We start from the raw sequence: 6800 nt of genomic DNA on the forward strand, positions 1-6800 counted from the left end.
CAATAAATACGATTGAATGAAAGAAAGAATGAATGAAACAACGGGCTTACAAGTCTAGAGGGAGCTTACGGTCTAGTGAGATCCCAGTCTGATTCGGATCCCTCCCGCCCTGGATATCTCTCTAAGCATCCAGCTGGGAGCGACTTCCCCTCCCACCCCCAGGCACTTCTCCTAGGAGTCCCGGTTGTGTATAATGGTAATAGGTCCTGGATCCTTGAGGAATGCCCCCCTCCTGTATATTGCATCTTTGTCTGTGTTCCTCTTCTCTCCATCTCCCCCACCCCCAACTCATTTTGGTCTCCCCCACCCCCACCACCCCAGAAATCATCGTTCCGGTTTTCCCTAGCAGAAGGCCTCCTCCTGGTTCTTGCTTTGTTTTATTTCTGCTCACAGCCCGTGACCAAGTCCACATTCCCTTCCATGGTGTTGGGCTCCCTTGGAGACAACTTTCAAACATCCAGCGTCCTTTCAGCCAAAAAAGGCTGGTCCGGGGCCACTGACCCACTTCCCTAGCCTTGGCAGCCTCCAGACATTTCACACATAAGCCCGTCCGACTTGGTTTTGACCCCAGGTAGGGGGAGGGAAAAACCCCTCCTCCCTCCCCCTACCTGGGGTCAGCACCAAGTCAGGATGGGCTTGGGTCAGCAGGAATGCCAACCCCTCAACTACTTTCTAAACTAAGCCGAACCAGTTGCCAGCTCTTCAACCACTTTCTAAACTGAGCAGAACCAGTTGCCAGCTCCATGAGGAGGAGGTGTGGGGGAGGAGGGAGGCAGCACTCCCAAGGGGAAGAGCTTTAAGGACAAAGTCACTGCTTTGCCCCCATGGCTAGTTGGGCTGGACTTGCAACCTTGATCATCTAGGTTTATACAAGGACCGAGAGGCCCCCCCTGGGTGGAGCCGAAAAGAGTAAAGCATTCCTCAATAGAGCTTGAAAAGGCCCCAAATCTAATATTTCTGAACTGTTAGCTCTTCGAAACTGGCCTGTCCCTCCTGAGGTCCTCCCCACAGCCAAAGTTTTGCCTCCTTTGACCTTGCACTCAAAATGGAAACTTGGCGTCTCTGAAAGGTCGCATCTGGAGTTGTGCAAACAGTGAGTCCCTGAACTGGGAATGACCCTCAGCCTCCCCTCTGGTATCCCTTGGTCCTTGTCTACCACAATTCCCTGAAATCATCCCAGGATAAATGGGGGATAAACCCTCTTGAAAGTCAACAGGAATAACTAGGACTCACCCTGATTCTCGAGGTCATGAACTAGCTGTGCTTCAGGAGAAGTCCTTGATGCCTCTTTTCCAACACCAGCATGATTTTACTCCAGCCACTCAGCTTCCAGTGACAGCAGTTCCTCTCTGCTAGGCAGCTTCTTCTGGCCAAAGCTCCACTTTCTGGTTCTCTTCCCAGTGCCTCTTCTGGTCTCTCCTGTGTTCATCCTTCTTCCTGACTCCCCGTTTATCTCCTGCTCCCCAGTGGGCTCCTTCTCCCCTCTGAATTTTGCTCTCATCACGAGACCTTGTTGACTGGCCCTGTTATGATCTTAAGGTGAGAAGATTAAAGTTTGGTTATCCCAGGGAGTGTTCTTACAATTGACAGGCCCTTTGCAACTGGGGAAGCAGCCTGGCCTAGAGGACAGAACATGGGCCTGGAAGCCAGATGGACTTGGGTTCTAATGCTTCCTCCTCCACTTGTCTGCTGGGTGGCCCTGAGCAAATCCCTTCACTTCTCTGTGCCTCCGTTACCTCATCTGTAACATGGTGATTAAGATAGTGAGCCCCGTGTGGAACAGGGACTGACTAGCTTGAACCTTCCCAGCGCTTAGAACAGTGCTTGACACACAGTAAGTGCTTAACAATAAGAGATTAACAGATAGCATCATGAATTAATTAACTGGGCCTCCATGATTTTCTGAGAATCGTCATCTTGCCTAGCCTTCCCTGTTCTTATTTCAATCCTACATAAAACACCTTTTCCTCCTAAATTTTGAAATAAATGGTTTCTAAAGCACTGCACGGAATCGGAGTACCCGAGGAACAGCTCGGGGTTCATCGCTCTGTTGGCCACTGCCCCCTGGTGGCTAGGGGCTGCATTACTCTACCCGCATGGCTTCTAGGCAGTGGGAGACGAGAGATTCTGGGGTCTCTGCTGCAAATCAAAAGAGCAATGAGATTAGAGAAGCAGCGTGGCTCAAAGGAAAGAGCCCGGGCTTGAGAGTCCGAGATCATGTGTTCGAATCCAGACTCTGCCACTCGTCAGCTGTGTGACTGTGAGCAAGTCACTTAACTTCTCTGGGCCTCAGTTACCTCATCTGTAAAATGGGGATTAACTGTGAGCCTCACATGGGACAACCTGATTACCCTGTATCTACCCCAGCGCTTAGAACAGTGCTCTGCACATAGTAAGCGCTTAACAAATACCAACATTATTATTATTATCTGCCCAGAGAGCCCTGAAAACTCACACCAAAAAAAGACTTTTGCAGCAAGTATAGACCACTCTCTTTGAAGGTGTGTCCTGATAAATGCAACTTAAGTTACTTGGGAGCTGTAGTAATCTATCAGTGGCATTTATTGGGAACTTACCATGGGTAGTACAAAGTAGTAGAACAACTCCCAAGAATTTTACAGTCTAGCTGGGGAGGCTGACATTCAAAGAAGCAGTACCGCGTTGGTAGAATCACTCATCCTATCCCGACTGCATTATTGCATCAGTCTCCTTTCTGACCTCCCAAACTCCTGCCTCTCCCTACTTCAGTCCATTCTTCACTCTGCTGCCTGTATCGCCTTTCTACAGAAACGTTCTGTGTATGTCACCCCTCCTCCTCAAAAATCTCCAGGGTTGCCTCTCAACCTCCTTAACAGAGAAAAACACCTCATTATTGGCTTCAAAGCTCTCCATCACCTTGCCCCCTCTTACCTCACCTCCCTTCTCTCCTTCTACAGCCCAGCTCGCACACTCCACTGCCCTGCTGCCAACCTCTCACTGTGCCTCGTTCTCGCCTGTCCCGCCATCGACCCCGGCCCACGTCCTGCCGTCCTTCCTCCAATCCGCCAAACAATCACACTTCCCCCCTTCAAAGCCCGACAGAAGGCTCACCTCCTCCAAGACGCCTTCCCGGACTAAGCACCCCTTTTCCTCACCTCCTCCTTCCATCTGCTTCACGCCGACTAGCTCCCTTTGCTCTACCCTGCCTCCTCCCCAACAGCACTTGCGCATATAGGTACATATCTATAATTTTATTTATTTATATTGATGCCCGTTTACTTGTTTTGATGTCTGTCTCCCCCATTCTAGCCTGTAGGCCCGGTGTGGGCTGGGATCTCTTTTTATTGCTCAGTTGTACTTCCTAAGCGCTTAGTGTGGTGCTCTGCACACAATAAATGCTCAGTAAATAAGATTGAATGAATGAATGAATGAATGAAATGAATGAATAGTATTATATGCATTGTGTGCTTATTGTGTGCTAATTACTGGGGTAACACCACCACCAACAGCAATAATAACGATAATAATAATAACAATGATCACTGTCCTATTTAAGTGCTTACTATTTGCCAAATGCTATAGTAAGCCCTGGGGTAGACAGAAAATAAGTCCACCCAGGGTTCACAGACTGGAGATCTGTTGTCCAGTCCCTTCCCTCTCTGTGTTCATCTTTGACCACCTCTCCAGCAATGGATCATTCCACTCGGGAGCAAAACCAAGGCCACTACATTAGACTCAACGGGGTCCATTCTATTTCTGAGGCTTGCTTCTCTTCTGTTACCTTGGAGAAGGATGGCTTTGTTGAGAGTCTCCTGGTAGGTCTCATCCTATTCCTGTTTCCAGTTTCTTTTCACTACCAGTGTGAGCACTTTTTAAAGAACTCTTGTCATGTTCACAGTTCATTAGTTCTAAGAGGTTAAACTGAATCTCAGGAGAGTCAAGGATAACCAAAGCTAAAGGGCTTGAGTTTGAAGGTGTTTTCAGTCAGGACTTGTAAACAAGGAATATGAAGCCCTAAAAGCAAGTCAGAAAGTTAGACTAATTAAAAATGGAATGGGTTTCTTTTGTGGGTTTTTTTTGGGGGGTAGAGAGTTCAGCATTGATTCTGCTTTCTGGGAGATCTATTAATTTTTAGCTACAGCAAAGAAATCAATTATATCTCCAAGTCTCAGTCGTGATTCTTTGGCATTTTATGAAATCATTCTCTTGATTAGTAGTTGAAGTACATATCAAGCCAAAACAAAGAATGATTTGTGATCTCAATGAATCTGTACCTCAAGGAGCATTCCACAGGAGGACAAATTAGGTGTCCCCAGCATAATCTTCCCATGTTTCTGACTCACGTGGATTACTCTGCTTCCATTTTTAAGGGAAGTTTTCCAGATCGTCTTCATTTTGGACAGCCTCCTTTAGAAAGGACACTTGGTTATGACTGGATGCCCTTGAACTTGAAGATTTCTCCCAGTTTGAATGGTGTTGGGAAGTGTCTTGTCAGGGAGTGTTGAGGTTTGGTGAAAATGGGGTTGTCCTCTTTAATGGTCACAAAGTCAAAGAATTCTGGCAGCCCCACTTCCCCTGGATATTTCCTGAGGTGGACCGCCAGACCAGTACCAAAAAATTCACATCTACGGAGAGGAAGAAAAAGAAAATAAAGAATATTAATGAATGATTAGAATCACATTTTCCACTATACCGAGGCCATCGTTTGCAAATAGAAGTGGTTCCAGATTTCATTCTTTCCCAGATGGATTTCATTCAAGATGCACAAAATCAATACAGTAAGAGAGATTCCAACCTGGAGAATTACAATGAGAAATATGAATTTACCCAATACCAGATAAGCCACAAGATAACAATTCCTTTCATTTGTATGGCACCTTTATTTATGCAACATGCTTTCACATCAAACATCTCATTTTATCCCTTCAACAGCCCTGCGAGGCAGGGAGAAGCAGAAATTATTCTCTCCATTTTATAGGTGAGACACTTGAAGCATGGAGAGGTTACATTATTTACCTGAGGTTCCATAGCAGGCTAAAAGCAGGAATTATTCTCTCTATTTTACAGATTGGACAGTTGAGTTTCAGAAGGGTTAAGTGATTTACCCAAGGTCACACAGCAGGCTAATAATAGAACTAGAACTAATGTCCTGATCTTCTATTCTTTACTTTCACCATCTTTATCAACAGAATGGAATGAGTGCTTAATGGATGCAAGGGGCATGAACTAGATGCTTTGAGAGCATCCAGGACTGAAATAAGGTCCCTGACCTCAAAGAGTTTATACTCTAATGTGCAAAATGAATGCATTCATTATTAGTAATGAATTACTAATTAGTAATTACTAGTATTTGTTAAGTGCTCACTGTGTGCCAGGCACTGTACCAAACATTGAGGTGGATGCAAGCAAATGGGGTTGGACAAAGTTCCCATCCCACAGTGATGATGGTAATGGTGAAAGGACTGGTGGTTCTGGTAATGATAGTGGTGATGATGATGTTGATGATGATAATGATAGAGATGGTGGCGTGATCTCTATCAGCAGCCACCATCTTCAACAGACAATGGCCTGTTGCCATTCTACAGTGCCTTGGACTGACATTAAGCTTACAGACACTTGGCCCATTTAGAGATTTTAGAAAAAAGGCCTACCAGAGCTTTTCTCCCAGAGAGTTGATATAAGAGTCCTGATACCAGCCAAGGCATTCCATTCTTGGATAGCCTTCTGCATGACTTAAGGTAAGTCACCCAACTTCTCTGGGCCTCCATTTCTTCATCTGTAAAATGGAGATAAAATATCTTTTCCTTCCGTCTGAGACTGTGAGCCCTATGTGGGACAGGGACTGTGCTTAACTTGATTATCTTGTAACTAGCCCAGCATTTGGTTTAATAAATTCTATAATTTTCCATCTTAGTTAATCTGTCAGGGTCAGGTCCAGTCCACTAGCTTTTCCCCCTGCTAATGAAAATACAAATAAAATCAACTAAAAGACAAAACATTTTCATTCTTAACAGTCCAGAAATTATGAAACCACCCAGAGGGTTCAAAGGGAACTTGTGAGTTTCTCAGGAGGCAGATGGTTCAATTATCAGTGAAACTGCATGAGTTAATTATGGACCATGTCATATGAATGAGTTAAATTAAGTAAAACCTGATCATCATATATTTTGTTAGTAGAGCAGCTGCCCCAAATCTTATATGAGCCTGAAAAGGTGCATCAGGATGAACCACTTCACATCCTGCTGCCCATCTTTGCAACCCTCAGCACTATTCAGTTACACTTTAACACCTAGTTCAGCATTTATACAGCCTATGGGAGCTCAATAAATGTTAAATGATGGTGTTTCTAGTAATGATTTTTACATTTTATCAACAATTAAAATGAGCCCTGTCTGTTAAAGACATACAGCTTTGGTTGTGACTGGTTTCTTGACACCCTGGTCAGTTGTATCTTGACCCCACCCATAATAGTTCCCTTTACCACTGGACTTCTTGGACTGTGAGTTTTGTCTTCTGTATTGTTTGGAAATTTATAGTATTTCACTTTTCCTATTGTGCCTGACACCAAACAATTCCCCACCTTATTTTTAGATTGTGAGTCTATGAAGAGTCTGCTCCCTGTGTATTTTTTTCCCAGCATTTAATGTGCTACTCTGCACAGAGTAGGTGCTTAATAAATACTATGATTAATAGTAATAATAATGGTGGTATGTGTTAAGCGCTTACTATGTGCAAAGCACTGTTCTAAGCACTGGGGGCGATACAAGGTGATCAAGTTGTCCCACGTGGGGCTCCCAGTTAATCCCCATTTTATAGATGAG

This window comes from Ornithorhynchus anatinus, chromosome 10 (genome assembly GCF_004115215.2).
Source record: "Ornithorhynchus anatinus isolate Pmale09 chromosome 10, mOrnAna1.pri.v4, whole genome shotgun sequence".
NCBI lineage: Eukaryota > Metazoa > Chordata > Mammalia > Monotremata > Ornithorhynchidae > Ornithorhynchus > Ornithorhynchus anatinus.